This window comes from Photinus pyralis, unplaced genomic scaffold, assembly GCF_008802855.1.
Source record: "Photinus pyralis isolate 1611_PpyrPB1 unplaced genomic scaffold, Ppyr1.3 Ppyr1.4_LG2, whole genome shotgun sequence".
Lineage (NCBI taxonomy): Eukaryota > Metazoa > Arthropoda > Insecta > Coleoptera > Lampyridae > Photinus > Photinus pyralis.
The window spans coordinates 20,739,714-20,754,832 of NW_022170403.1; the positions used below are offsets into that span (position 1 = coordinate 20,739,714).

At 36.5% G+C, this 15,119-nt stretch overlaps 2 long non-coding RNA genes across 2 annotated transcripts in view; one reads left to right on the plus strand and one right to left on the minus strand.

Moving 5' to 3' along the window:
* LOC116164270 overlaps positions 1–15,119 on the plus strand; it is a 126,056-nt gene that overhangs the window by 82,548 nt on the left and 28,389 nt on the right. The window contains exon 3 of the long non-coding RNA XR_004143851.1: positions 13,043–13,082. This is a non-coding gene — a long non-coding RNA (uncharacterized LOC116164270). The remainder of the gene's footprint in view (positions 1–13,042; positions 13,083–15,119) is intronic.
* Positions 1,799–2,627, minus strand: LOC116164269. Its single transcript, XR_004143850.1, has 2 exons — positions 2,426–2,627; positions 1,799–2,144 (listed from the first exon to the last, which is right to left on the minus strand). It is a non-coding gene; the product is annotated as an uncharacterized LOC116164269 (long non-coding RNA).

A 15,119-nucleotide genomic window follows, 5' to 3' on the forward strand; every position in this document is an offset into this window, starting at 1 on the left:
AGAAGAATTTCATNTTACTGCGATTTTTTTTGTGATGATAACATTTTCTTCCACTTTGCCCCATATACGGGGCAAAGTGAAATTTAAAATGGGGCAACATGAAAATACTTTATTTACAGAAAAATCTCAGTCTTGTTGATACAGTTTTACAAAAATTTAATTTTACCATAACGGAGCAGTTCATAAGAGTGAAGACGACCAATTATCTCATTCAAAAACACCTCACTTTCGTCGGGAATCGCAGGAAAAACGTAAATATTTTTGCTTTGTCTGTATTCTCGCATAAATTTTACATTTATTCGGTTTTTCTTTGCACACATCACTTGTGCAACAAATCGTTTTTTAGTTTTCTTGGCCTCATCTTGTAAGTCTATTAACACATAATCGTTAGGATGAATATCAGCAACACTGACTGTGGAATAATGCAGTGGTCTGTCTTCTTCGAAGCTCAACTCACTTTCATTTTCAGCATCTGGAGATTCTGAAGAATCCGCGTAACTAATAGTTTCATTAGAACCTGAAAGGTCTGATTCTACAAATACTTTCTTCTCAGTGTTCTTATTCTCTTGTTTTCTCTTCACAGGACAATTATTTATTTTTGGGCTACTGGATATTTTGCGCTTAACCGCCTTTGTAGGAATTTTCGGAGTTGAATGTTTTTCTTTGATTTCCTCCATGTTTGGAGTGGACGTCAAGATCATAGTCTTCCCTCGATTCCGGTTTGTTCTTTGTTTAAGTTGAACATCGGCCTTTGGAATAGGTAAAATTTCTTCTGGTGCCAATAGCTTTTGTGACTTTGATTGTGGCTTATCTGGAATGCTTGAGGTTGTAGCTGCTGGTGGTGGGGTTGTATTATTTACTTCTTGAATCAAGTTTTCTAACGCAGCTGGCGGTGTTGGAGGAAGTTCTCTATTTGTTGTCTCAGATGGTTCGAATAAGTCATCTGGGAAGATGTGAGGATTGTATGGGAATATTCCTGTATTTTGAAACCCGCTTGTTGCATTCTGTTGAGTCGATGCACGTTGATATGCTTTACCAAATAGAGCTCCAACATTATGGATAGTTACAACCTTTCCGGGATGGTTTCTTTGCCACGCCCTCACCTCTTGCTCGTAAAAAGCACTCAATGGGAACATATACGATACATCCAAGGGCTGTAACCTATGAGAGGTATGTGGCGGTAAAATCAGGATATGCACATTGGTAGATTTAGCTAATTCCATCATCTCTATATTTTTTGTGTGCGTTGCATGGCCGTCCATTATTAACAAAACGGAATCCGTGTTGGTGGGTTTTGCATACCTTACAAAATGTTTAAACCACACTACAAATATGTCAGTTTGCATCCATCCGGAGGGATGACAAACGACTACACTGTCAGGTGGTAAACCAACATCAAATAGTGGATTCAGGCGTACTCTTGGGAATATTAATAAAGGTGGAATATAATGTCCACTGGCACTAACGCAGATCTCTGCAGTAACTAACGTTCCTCGTTCAGCAGACGAGAGGGATCCTATCTGTTTTTTTCCCTTCAAAGACAAAATTTTACTTGGTTTGTTGGGGACTGTTGAAAGACCAGTTTCGTCGCAATTGTAAATCTGACTGGCAGTGAAGTGGTATTTGTCCATTAACTCGCCTAACAATGCAAAGAAGTTTGCCACATTTGGTCGGTTAAATGCTGTTGCCCTAGCTGCAGAAGTCTTTTCCGGCAAACGTAAGGATATTTCCGGATTCCGTTTGAGAAAATTTGACACCCAGTCCTCGCCAGCTAAAGCAGTTTTCTTACAAAATGAATGCGGTATCCTATTTAATTCTGCGTATTGGTAGGCTAGAGACCTGAAGTCTCGCATACTTAAACCAAAAAGCCGTTTTTCCATAAGTAAAATGTAGTCCCGTAGCTGCTGTTCTTGCTCCTTGGTAAACGTAGGTCGATACCTCCCTAGTTTTTTCTGCGAAGCTTCCTCAGCTGAACTATTTAATTTCATTTTCCTATATAGTGTAGTGAGGGGAACATCATATGTTTTGGCTGCCATTGCAACACTTAAGTTTCCTGCTTTACAATCGCTGATTGCATTCTTCATACCTTCCTCGCTCCACGAGTGTTGAGTACTCTTTCGTTTATATTTACGGACCATGCTCGTCTAAAATGTACACCATATTAATATTTACATAGATATGATGCAAGTTTTAAATATTAAATATCCAGGGGCAAAGTGAAAACTAGTTTCAGTTTGCCCCATTTAAAATTTTTCACTTTGCCCCATTGTGCATCATAACAAAAGTAGGTTATCTTTTGCTCTCTTCCTTTACTTTCCAATATCAAATGGTTACGGTTATTTGTACAATAGTCTAGTATAATTAATAAACACATACAAAGTTATCGTGAATATTGTTTATACAGAAAAAATTGAAAAAAACTTACCATGAAAAGTTACAACATGTGCACCACAAACCACAAATGACAGAGTAAAATGATTGGAGGTTAGTGTGGAAGTGATTCCGCTACATATAATCTATGGTGCCTCTATTACGCATATATTTCACAAAAATTCGTGTAGATGTCGGTACAAATATCAGATGTATAATTAATTTTCACTTTGCCCCGGCATTTCACTTTACCCCGGGTTCCCCTAGTACGCAGCTTGTATTGCGAACAGAACAGAAAAATAAACATCAAAAAGAAGCCCGCGAGTGAGTTTAAAAACTTTTTGTTTTTAGTAAATCTAAACAAAGGCTTCATCTCCATAAAATCAAAGCACTTTAATGAGTCAAGATGGAATTGCTGTCAACGAAATGAGAATTGAAGTGTACGGAGAACAAAGACTTTATGTGAGGGCGTAATCTAGATTTGGGTCATTGTTTGCACAAATTATGAAGTAATTTAAATGAAAGGGTATGAAGTATCGCTGTGCATCTTACATTATTCAGTGTTGAGACGTACTCGTCTAAAAACAAATAAATTGGAGTGGTTGTGCCAATAATCCACCTTTTTCATCCTAACGAATTAAATCAGAAATTCAACTCTGCAACCAAAACTAACTAAAAGAAATCCGACCTCGGTTAAAATGCAGAGGTTTAATTTTCTTACATTCTGTGGGTTTAGGCACAGATACGTATATCTGTGGTATAGGTGAAGGAAAGGACAAACAATAAACCGTGTCGGCTTTCTCACCATCGACGCCAGTAATTTAAACAAGCATTCTGTTTACAATTGAAAATTAAAGTAGGTACTCTACAACTGCAGGGTTATAGAGATAAATTACTCCCGAAATTTAATCCCTTCTTCCTTTCAGCGCACGAGATACGTGTACACACCGCCACGTTGCTCATCATCAATTCATTTTTAGAACATCAACATATTACTTATTATTGCTAGCAGATAGGTATATAAAATGGTTCCACACACCATGACACAAGTCAAGTCATCATTACATAACGATTTCTAGCATACATCCCATGAAAAACTGCTGCGTGAATTCCGTTCGTGCGTCTGAAAGTTTAATATCTAAGCAGGGACTTTGAAAAATTTATATTCAAAGGCAGGGATCTAACCGTTGAGACTGTACGTAGAAAAATATGCTTCTTTTAATTAAAAAGCAGAATGGACGAAAGGTCATCGTGTCTGCGCACACGTGTACCAACTTTCCTGATGTTGGTAAGATATTTCAGATGAGTTTTACCCCACATCGCTACCGACCTACCGTTCTACACGTTTAAAAAATAATAGATACATGTTTGTTGAGGTAAGATAGATAGGTACATAGGCACATTTCTGCGCTGCGTGCACTCTGTCCTTCGCTTCGTTCCAGAGTTGCAACGACTCATGTTACAAAACTAGGTTCGGTGCCACTGGCTTCCAAGTAACACACTCGCCATATAATAGAGTGCTCTCATTTTTGAATGAAAAGTTCAGTAAGGTAATTAATGAAAAACAGGTTTTACTTTTACACGGATTATTTGTAGGGAGGAATCAAAAGTGTGTAATAAATTGACATTAAAACCTTTTTACACAGATTAAATAAGTAAAATAACATTGGTTTAATTTCATTCTACCTTTTATTGTCCTACCTGCTCAGTTAACAAACAAAACGCTTAACAAGTGGCCCGAGAATAAACTGTCTGCTTTGCAAGGTAACCTGCATGATGTTTGCGTTCTAATGTCAGCAACCCTATATCCGCATCCCAATGTCTGCGACCTAATGTTCGCGTCCCAACGTCTGCGTCCTTATGTCCGCGTCCTAATGTCCGCGGCCTAAAGTCTTGCGGCCCATTGCCATAGCGCCTAAATGGACATTAAGGTAGGACGCTATTTTCAGGAAGTTGGTTCAACAGTAACAAAAGTGAATCGGGACAAGGAAAAACTGTGAGCTCAATATGATATTTATAGCAACAATTGAAAAGGTTCAGGACAGATTTTTGAGATTTTTGTATTTTAAAATTTATTTCATATAAAGAGTCTACATAAAAGAAGAGAAGTCATTCAATTAACTATATCGGTATATACCTAGGTAACAACGCAACAGTTGTTACCTAGGTATATACCGATATACTTGCATTGTAGAATCGGCCCTTAATGTCATTAAATATAAAAGTAGAGCTTCAAACCTACAGCACTAGGAATTCCTAATGTAGCATTAAAAAATGAGACACCTCACAAATATAATGTCCTCAGGGTGTTAGCTAACTTCACAGAGAAGTTGTAAAAGTGGTCATATTCTTCACCCGCTGGGTGTTGCTACCAAAATAAATAATAATTAAAGCACTAGGAAGTACTACCGAAGCACTAAAGAATTAGACATCTCACAAGTACTTACAGTGCTTACAGGGTGTTTGCTAACTTCACAGTGAAGTCGCAAAAGTCGCCATATTTTTGGCCCGATGGTTGTTGCTACCAAATAATATTGAAACACCAGGAAGCACTACCGAAGCACTAAACAATGAGACATATCACAAGTATAGTGCTTTCAGTGTGTTTGCTGGTGTGAAGTTGGCAAGCAGTTCACAAAAATATCGATAAATCGTGAATGGCAAGTGTTGCTGCAAAATTAATTGGAGAATTTAGAAGCACTAAGGAAGCACTAATGAATGAACCATATATCGACGATAGTGCTTTGAAAGTGCTTGCTAGTGTGAAGTGGACAAACAATTCGGTTAACTCAAAGCTGCTAGGTGTTGACTAGAAAATTAATAAGGCACTAGAAAGCACTAATGAATGGGCCATACCCGAGGTCTAGTGCTTCTAGTGTGCTTGCCTACTTCACAGAGCCCTTCCCGACTGTGTAACTAAGGAGTGACCTTGTTTATGAACCAAGGTCGTGGTCTTGGCGCCGTAACTAATCGTGACCTTGTTTCTATGGTGTACTATTATTGCAATCTATAATAACATAAATGCGAACAAAGCAAAACTAAAATGTTAAAAACTAACACTTTTAGGAACGGGGCAGCTAATTTGGTGTACCAACATGCTGATATAAGTAGCTTCTTCTTACAAGAAATCAAAATACATATACAATCTTGTTATTATTTGTAACCATACCAACTACGAACTATTTTATTTTCATACATAGCCGTCTCTAACATAAAGCGTTCAATAAATAAATAAGATTTTGGAATGGTAAAAGGCTATTGGTCGATTATGTTTGTATTTTCACGGGTTTAATTTAATTAATATGATTATTTATTTAGACCAATCTCTCTCACATGCATATTATGTAAATCCCTAGAAAAGATGAAACAAACGTATTATTTGATATCTAGAAAATTCAATATCCTAAATCAGGTAGTCCGGTTTTAGATCAAATCGCTCCATGCGAGACATTCTTGTTCTCCTCCAAACAGAGATTGTCCAATCCATATCAAATAAAACTGATGATAAAACTTACCAGTTACCAAGATTCCGAACCATGAATTAGTCCGGTCGAAATAGACATTACAAATAACAAAAACTCCGACAAATCTGAATTTTGGTAGAGACCTTGAATACACCAGTAGAAATAAAATACCAAAAGTTCCCATAGATCCTATCTGTGCTAAAGAAGTTATTGAAGGTCAAAAGTCAAAATTTTCGGTTTTTTGGATTTTTCTCGAAAACTCATAAAATGATCTACAAAAATAGTTCTTACGTGGAAGACTACTTTTGATCGTCGCTGAACATAAACTTTGTTAATTTTTTATCGTTTCTCTTTTACCGAGTAAAAGTGTAGGATAACTTCAAATGAAAAAAAAGCTACTAAGTAGGTGTTTTTTCGAAGATTTAGTTCGAATGCTGCTAAAGTTTTATAAATACTATACATTTTTGGTGGGGTTTATTTTGAATCATAAAAACATAAATCGATGTAGTGTTTCCAAAATGATGGCGCTTCTGGAAATGTCGGGCCTTGTTGGATATTGTATTGGATATATAATAATTGTAAGTATATACAAGCACTGTGTCTGTGTTCTGTAAGTACTATCTGGATACAACGAACCGCGTCTACGTGACATTGACATGCAAAACAAAGAACTGCGGTTTATTATGTGCATCACAGAACAGTATGACCACCCTTTATTCATGATTTCAGGATTTATATCATTACAATTCAACGTAACTTTTAAAGAAGCAAATAAGCGTCGACAAAATTCTGTTACCACTGATTTCTTTTTGCTACTGGGTCGGCATTTTCATGAACTTATTTACTATTCTGGAAGCGTTGGGTTTGAGCGTTCCTTTACTATAAAAAGACAAATTTAATTCGAACAGTAGACACGCCACACTCCGAAGGAGATCGAGGTCAAAATGCGAAACAGACAGTATACTTCCTGAAATGCTGAAGGCGTTTACATAGCTTAATAAACGAATTACTGACTTGAAAATTACAATAATATTCGAGGATCGCAAACAGCAATTACAGATTTTCATCGATCAGAAATCTGTTCAACTAATGAGATGTATTGTAGAAGGAAATCGACTTTGTTTGATATTTGGTTTGGTATAAAAGTAATTAGTGCCACGACGGGTGATAAATTTAACAAGCTTTCCCAATCCCCTCTCATAAACTCCCGACATATATCAACGTCATATAATCGTAGATTATGCAAAACGATGAAAGCTTTGTAATAAATGTAATGGTTTCTTGGGCACATTTCACGTAAAAATGTTTCTTTATTTTTTTAATGTGTATTTGTAAATATATCCAATGCGTTTGTTTTAGTCGTGATATATACCTTATGGAGAAAGTGTTTACTTATTGGATAGTTTATACATGCTGTTTCACGCAAACCTCCCATTAATAACTTAAATCTGAAAATTTGCATGGCAACATAGTTATTCATGATCTATCGAAAGAAAATATTATGATGATCGTTTCACTTCCGGTTGTACAGGAATGCTACATGAGAATGATCTCCCTTCTACAGGGTGTTTAAATCTGATGGTCAATTGTAATAACTTCAAACCTTACAACTGTGATGTACCCAGGCCAGCCCTGAGGACTGCGCAACTCAAGATTTAAATTCAAAACTTTCCCTCCCAAACTAACTGAACCCCATGGCACGTGATCGTCTGGACAAAGTTACTTAACCTGAATAACCGAATAATAGGACCACCTACTACGTTGTGTTTTTAAGAGTCGTACAAGATATGTGTTGCTTGTCGGAGTGATGATCAAGTAAGGAATACAAATAAAACAAGTACATTACATTTAAAAACGGAGATTTAATCCAAATTATTCGCATTGCAAGATTAAATTTAGAAAATGGTAGTTCACCGAGTACCAATATCAAAATAGGCTGGGAAAAAAGAACTCACCAAGGAAAAAAAACAGCCAACAAATTAATATTGAACTTTATAGCAAAATAAGTTGTCTGTAATGGCATGAATGCATATTATGACGGTTGTCAAGTAAATTAAGGTAATGTTGAATCACAGGCTCCGCTGGAATTCCTAAAGAATCAATCAAAACAATCATTAAAACATTACAATAAAGTCATATAATAGGTTTGGATATTGGATGGCCAGTCCAAATCCCACACCTTGTATGAAATCACTAGGAGTTGGCCTCTTTCACATATGAAGGATAATTGATAACACAAACAAAAGGTCACAACGAGAACACGCCGCACGCTTTTAGCGAATCCCTGCACACGTGAGGCCGGGCTTAGCCGGCAGCTCCATGTACAACTAAGCGGGACCCCAACTCTTTCATTCACATATCTCTAGGGCCAGTCCAACCCACTAATTATAAAATGCCGGACTATAAATTACCGAACTCCAGGCTCTCTACCATGAGTACTGACCGTAACCGATCAAAAGAGAAATCATGACGTAACAAAAATCACAGAGCAACCAACGGCAAACTCGCACGCATACATAATCATAAACAAAATATACAAAATTTATGTAGGCGTTGACAGTTGACACATTTGCACTGGCATAACAAAGACTGACACAAAACCAATATTCGGTCACTACATGTTAGAGATCGACTAATCGGATTTATTAGCAATATCGGCAAGATGGCTCTTTTCAAAGACACAAAAAACAATACATAAAACATAATCTCTGCGTATGTCAGTTCTGAACTTTAGCCAGCCTCTGCTACGTCAAATCGAGATTAAATATCGGTATCAAATATCAATATCAAATATAGCACAGTACATATTTGAAACAAGTCACCCTGCCAAATATTAATAATCATAATCACCCGGTTCAAATAGATAGTAGGAGCATAACGTTACTTATTACATTAGGTACAACAAAACAAAGGAACATGTCGTGGCAAACATTAGTATCAAGTGATTAATTCTCAATGCCAAGTGCAATATGTAACAATAAACCACCTAACGTACGTCACTCGCCTCCAGATGAAGCACCCTGTAAATAAACAGTAACATATTCATGCAAACAAAAGCGTAATGTGCTGCAATAAATTCAATAATAAATTAAAAGGTAGTTCTGCTCACTTGTATTGAATATCGCCCCTAAGGAAACATACTGTATCTAAATATAAATAAAACACGTAAATCGGTCAGTAATTCATGTTACCGGCGCTTGGAACAAAGGAGTACTGTAAATAGGAAAACAACATATTTATGTAGAATCTCTATGCATTAAATACAAAGTAGGACAGTGCAATTTGTATCTAGAATGTGTTATAAAAATGGCAATAATCAATGCTGTACTGGAATAACATTAAATTGGCGAATAATTAAACACGATCATAGATGGATGCAATAGACGTAGAGATAAAAAAACGAGTACATCACCTTTGTAATTGTCAAAGCTGCACTCACTATTCGAAACGTAAAAATTTACTTCTGCTCTCAACAAAAGCACAAATACCTCTGCCGCAATGTCCCCTTTTTAAACAAATCCTAGACGAAAATTGTTAATATAGACCGTGCTCCAAGACGTCGGGTCGATAGGGATCATTAAGTTCCCTCGCATAGCGTTATTTGACACTTTTATTGTAAATTATGGCCTATTTCAATGTAGAGCAGAGAAGGAAAAAAAACACGTGTTCCACGGAAACAAAACAAAGCGCAATCTTGATTTTTTTCGTCGCGCCAGGGTCGGTTTCGGGAATATTTAAATCGATTTTAGCGGGCTAATTCGGTTCCATCACACAACGTTGATTTTTCAAATGAATCCTGCTATATTTTTTGCACTTTCAAATGTCGAATCAATCTTACACCGATGAGTTATTACATCCCCTATACCTATCTGTTATGCTTTCCGTTTTATTTTAGATTTTCTAACATTGAGACCGTTATGCATAATCTCCTTCGGTGGTCTTGAAACATATAGAGACAAAAATACAAACGAGAAAAATGCATAAATAAAACATCTCAAATTGTACGAATCGAATCAAATGCAGTTAAACAAATTCATAAAACAAAACACGCTAGGGATCATAAATGCAAGTGAAAAACATGATAAATCAATTTAGTAGAAAAACATATCAAAACACAACTCATAAAATGATAAATAATGTATGTACATAGGAAAACAGCAAATGGCGTGACTCTATTCCAGCTTCAGTTACCATAAATTAAAATGAGAATGAGAAGTGAGAATGGCAATAAGTATTCAAGTTAAAGTAGACCATCACAGATACAAATACGCGTATTAAAACCGAAGAGAAGTTAATTAGGGGGCCCCCTTCTCGCATTGCTCGCATGTGACTTCTGCTGCCTGCGGGAGATGAAAAAAGGAACATATACTGATATATATCTACAAATCGGACTGCATGCGGTTTCTTTTCCCACAGAGATAAATTGCTAGATCAAACACCCAGGGCGACATTATACTGATAATCTACTTACACGTGAATACATCAAAAATACATAATAAAACAAGATAATCGCATAATCATCTGTGCTGCAGTATAGCAAACAAACATGATTCGGATAACGGTACATAAACAAGAGCTTGAGTACGCCACGCTTCGATAGTGGTATTTTATGCAAAATTTAAGTAGTAACAAATTGTGGTATAAACTAATAAAATAGTACAAGAAAGAAGGTTACTACCTGTACATACACTTTCAAGTGTATCTTGAAAGTGTATATATAAAATAATAATCATTGAGAAAACCCGGGGACGCGTGTGATACACATTCTCGACACCATCGCCACCGCTAACTTTCTTAACCTGGTTGTACAAATCACCTCCGTTTAGATGCCATAAAATTCCTAATACCTAAAACCCGAAATAAGTCCCCTGTTTAAATCACGTAAGAAGTCTAATATGTGAAACTGTGATTTAGGACAACTTTACCCCTTACACCAGCCACTCAAATTTCACCCTTTCTCGTACCGGGTCTATTTTACGTTTGCCCAAACTACACTACAATTCTCATCAACTTCATTCCAATAATTGTTTGTTAGTGCTTGTCAGTGCTTCACGTACCAGGACTAGTGCCGGTTTTTATTATTTTGGAATTTCAAACAGAAATACGTTTTTAGAAACCACGACATCTCCTCAACTTAATCAAATCATTATAAGCCTGTTTAAAGATTTTGAATTTATAAAACGAGAACAAGAGATACTAATCGACCCGTCTGCTTAATTGGAAAAATGCGTACCTAACTCAAATCTTCAAAATTGTTCAGAAAATGCAAAAAATTGAATTTTAGAAAAAACCCTATGTCCCATAAACGCAACAAAAAAATAGCATATGTTGGAAATGAGCCGACCTCTCTTATTATAGACTTCTTTTATTGCAGAACCGAGGGTCACATTAGGTTCAATGAATGCCGTCCGAGGCATCTTGATAGCGTAGAGTTGTTAGCGTAAGTAAGCTGCTGTGAAACTACATGCAACATGGGCGCCGATATCAACAACCAATCAAAAATTAGACATTTTATTGGCGTCACTGTCTCTTTAAATCCACTGTATAATACCATGATAATGCATAAACCGCTCGCCAGGAAAGATTACCGGTCACAGAAGACCTGATCCCGGTCTACAATCTGTGTTTTTCTAAAAATGTGAGCGACTTCGTGCCAATGTATTTGGCAGGATCCTATTCCGGATGTCGCTCGCATCTTAAAAAAACATAGATTGTAAATTGACACAAGGTGTGCTGTGACCGGCAATCTTTCCTGGCGAGAGATATATAAATTAATATTGTTCGCGCTACTTCTACTTGTGATTGATAGATGTCTCTAGTTACGTTTAAGAAAATTCTTCAGTAAGAACCACGCAATACAAATAATATCTACAAATCATCTGTCGGATATGGATACGAAACTAAAATCGTATTTGACTATCCGGATATGAGAAGAAGCGTAGATGATCAATCGCTGATACGCTTTAAAATTGGGAAATAATTACGTAGACATCATTATTTGAATGATACAATTTTATTAAACTTCGAGAAATGTTTTATTAAATAAAGTGTCATAGGGTTGAAGCTTCTGCTTCCAACGCTAATTACTTAGCTTGTGACAGAATGAAAAAAGATGCTTCAGTTACATTTATGTCTGGTTGTAAATTATAAATTCGTTTCTCAGCTCGGATTAGTACCTAAGGGTCGCATAAAAATGTTCGAGAAGTATAATAAAATAAGGGGGTTGTAGCACAGCTTATGCGTATCATTGGCGCGCTTAAAAGAACAGCAAGTAATTATCAATATAAAACAATTAATACATCTATTGTAATGCCTATTTCAAGGAACAATTTACCTACGCTACATCTGAAATTTAGTTCTGGTAATTACAGTTATTAATACCATTATCAATTATTTATTTCAGTTAAATTTACCTTGCTCTTAAATTAGATACCACTCCACTCCGTTCTGAATGATAGTTAGGTATTGGTTTAACTTGTAGTACCTACCTGGCACTTATTTGGCTTTTGCATTATTAACCAAATCGAATTTACGTGTTTTGAAATATTATTTCGATGAGTTAATTCAACCATACTAAATTTAAAGTAAACCATACCGTCGGTCTAAATTATAAAAAACACCGGGGATTTGCATTTCAAATTACCACTCTTCTCTAATGAGAATATATAAAAGTTTCTTAATGGGGAAGGGGCGGATATCAAGATAATTATTTTAGTTACTTTTTAAACTGGAACATGACATTCTAATATTGTGTTGTTCCAACAATTTTCTAAATGATTCATAGTGTTTTAAAAACTTATTTTTATTGATTAGATGATCCAGATTAAACTTTTATCGTTTTAAACAATCGAAACATACTTAATTTCTACTATAAAATAAATGAATAAAATTTTCATAAATTTTGCATCAGAAATACGATTATTTCGGACCATCGGCCGAAATCTTGAGTTTTTCGGAATTTTCAAGAGTGTCAACCGAGGCTCCTTCTTCTTTGGCGCCCTCCCGACTTTGGCGCCCCCTCTACATTGGCACCCAAGGCACGTGCCCTATCTGCCATATCTTAGCCACGCCACTGTAATTCGGCGGTAGACATTTTTAATTCTCTACGAGTAGGCGTATGCTACTTGGTGGAATTTCAAATTTCTAATTGTGGAAAAATTACAAGAAAGGACAGTATCCCAATTAAACCAATTCTCTTTTTTTTTCAGATTCCTTACGTACATCCAGGCGAGATACCGACCTTTTTCGGTAAGTTTAATTGTTCTGATGATCACAGTATATTATCAAATCGTTTAGTGCACGCACCTAGTAATTTCCATCAGCTATCTGTCGACCTATTGTCTACTTACAATGAATTGCCACGGTTATTCAAAATATTTACTTCTCATGCAGTCTGCGCATGCGAACATCTCATTAGTCATTACTATATGCGATATGTTTGCCTATACTAAATGTATATGTGGTTAAAATTTCTACAAAATGTATTAATAAATATGAAAGATCATATTGCGCAGCCCGCGCATGTGTAAATTAATCGTCAAGATTTTTCTTGGATCAGCTGCCAGAGCTATAAGCTACCAAATTATAAAAGAACGAATTAGATATATTGAAAACTGTAGTAGTTAAGGCTTCGGACGGCCAGACGAACAGACGGACGGACGGACGGACAGACGGACGCACAGAGGGACGAACAGAGAGAGTGGCTGCAATAGCGCACTCAACTCCGCTGGAAAATGCTCTAAAAATGAGTAAGCTGAGCAAATATCAGTAAAATCAATGTGTACGCACACAGCGCTCTGAAAATTAAAAAAAAATATTTTCAGTAAAAATAGCACATTTATAACTTTATAACTACTATACGAATTCCTCTCAGTAAGAACACAGACAACATATATATGTTGTCTGTGGTAAGAATAGCAATCACTTGAATACGGAGCGCACCTTTGACACCGACAAATTCATCGCTGTAATTTATTTATTTATTTCAGATATAAGAGGATACATCCACATTCTGCTTTTCCTTCGTTTTCTTCTTGCACATTAGGGCGTATAGTAAAAGGGCTTCTTCAACGTCCATTAGGTATATCAGTGTATTTGACATAAATTCTGATGACAGACTGTATCTCGAATACATCAGTATCTCGCATACAGTATCCCCGTGTAAAGGCGGTCTAGTGGGCTGATTATTCGTAATTCCATGATCGTCATGGAAATGTCACAGCATGACCGGCCATGTCACAAAGTCACGACCTTCTTTTTTCCCGATTGCGTCACAAGGATATTCCCTTGGTTTTCCCAAGGTCATTACCTTGGGGTTTTCTCGATTAGGTCGCATGGTTATTACCCTGGAGTTTCCCCGATTACATCACAAGATCGCAACCTGGGGGTTTTCCGAAGGTTGTGGCCTAAGGATTTACCCCGCCTTGGATGCCGATCCAAGGTCATGGTCTTAAGTTTTGGGCAAGGTCGTGGCGTTGGACTTTCACCAAAGCTCCGTAGTCTTGGGATTTCCCGGATCACGTAACAGGATCGTGGGCTTGGGATTCCTAGTTCTTGTTTTTTCGAGTTTAACTTTATTTTCTTTTGTCAACTAAACTCGAAAATTGCATGCAAGTTTTGAATCGTATTTCAAATATTTCCCTAAAACTTAGAAACTAAACAAATTTATAGTATATTAAGTATGGAGAACGGTAAGGGATTTTTACCGTTCGAAGACAATTGTTTGGAGGAGGAGCGAAGCGACGACTCCAATTATTGTCTGAGAACGGTAACCCTTAACGTTCGACGTGCTTATAACATTTTTTGCGCGATCGAAATTAAATTTATGCAACCAATATAAATATGCACTAAGAAATTAACGAGCAGAATAAATCGAAATGATCGAAGTGGTATGGTGTATATCACTAGGTAACCAGTTTATTTGTCAAAATTGAAGTTAATAATTTCATAAAAATGTGCATGTGTCTGATGTAGTTTACTAGCTTTGAACTTCCTTTATGACTTTATGAGCGTCTTGCTATAGGAAACAACAGCACAAATTGTACGTTTAATGTACCTAACAATAATTAAAGATTAAATGTAATGTAAGACTGTTGATTTTTAAAAAGGCGTCGGTAAGTATTTTTGCTGTTCTGTTTTTAGATCGGTAAGTAATTTTGACGTCGTCGTAATCATAGCAACTGGTAAATTCTACCTACTGTCATGGAAACACCCATGGTAAATAGTCAGAAATGACCGATCGCGCAAAAAAGCATTTTCGAGTTTAACTTTGTATGTTGATAAAAA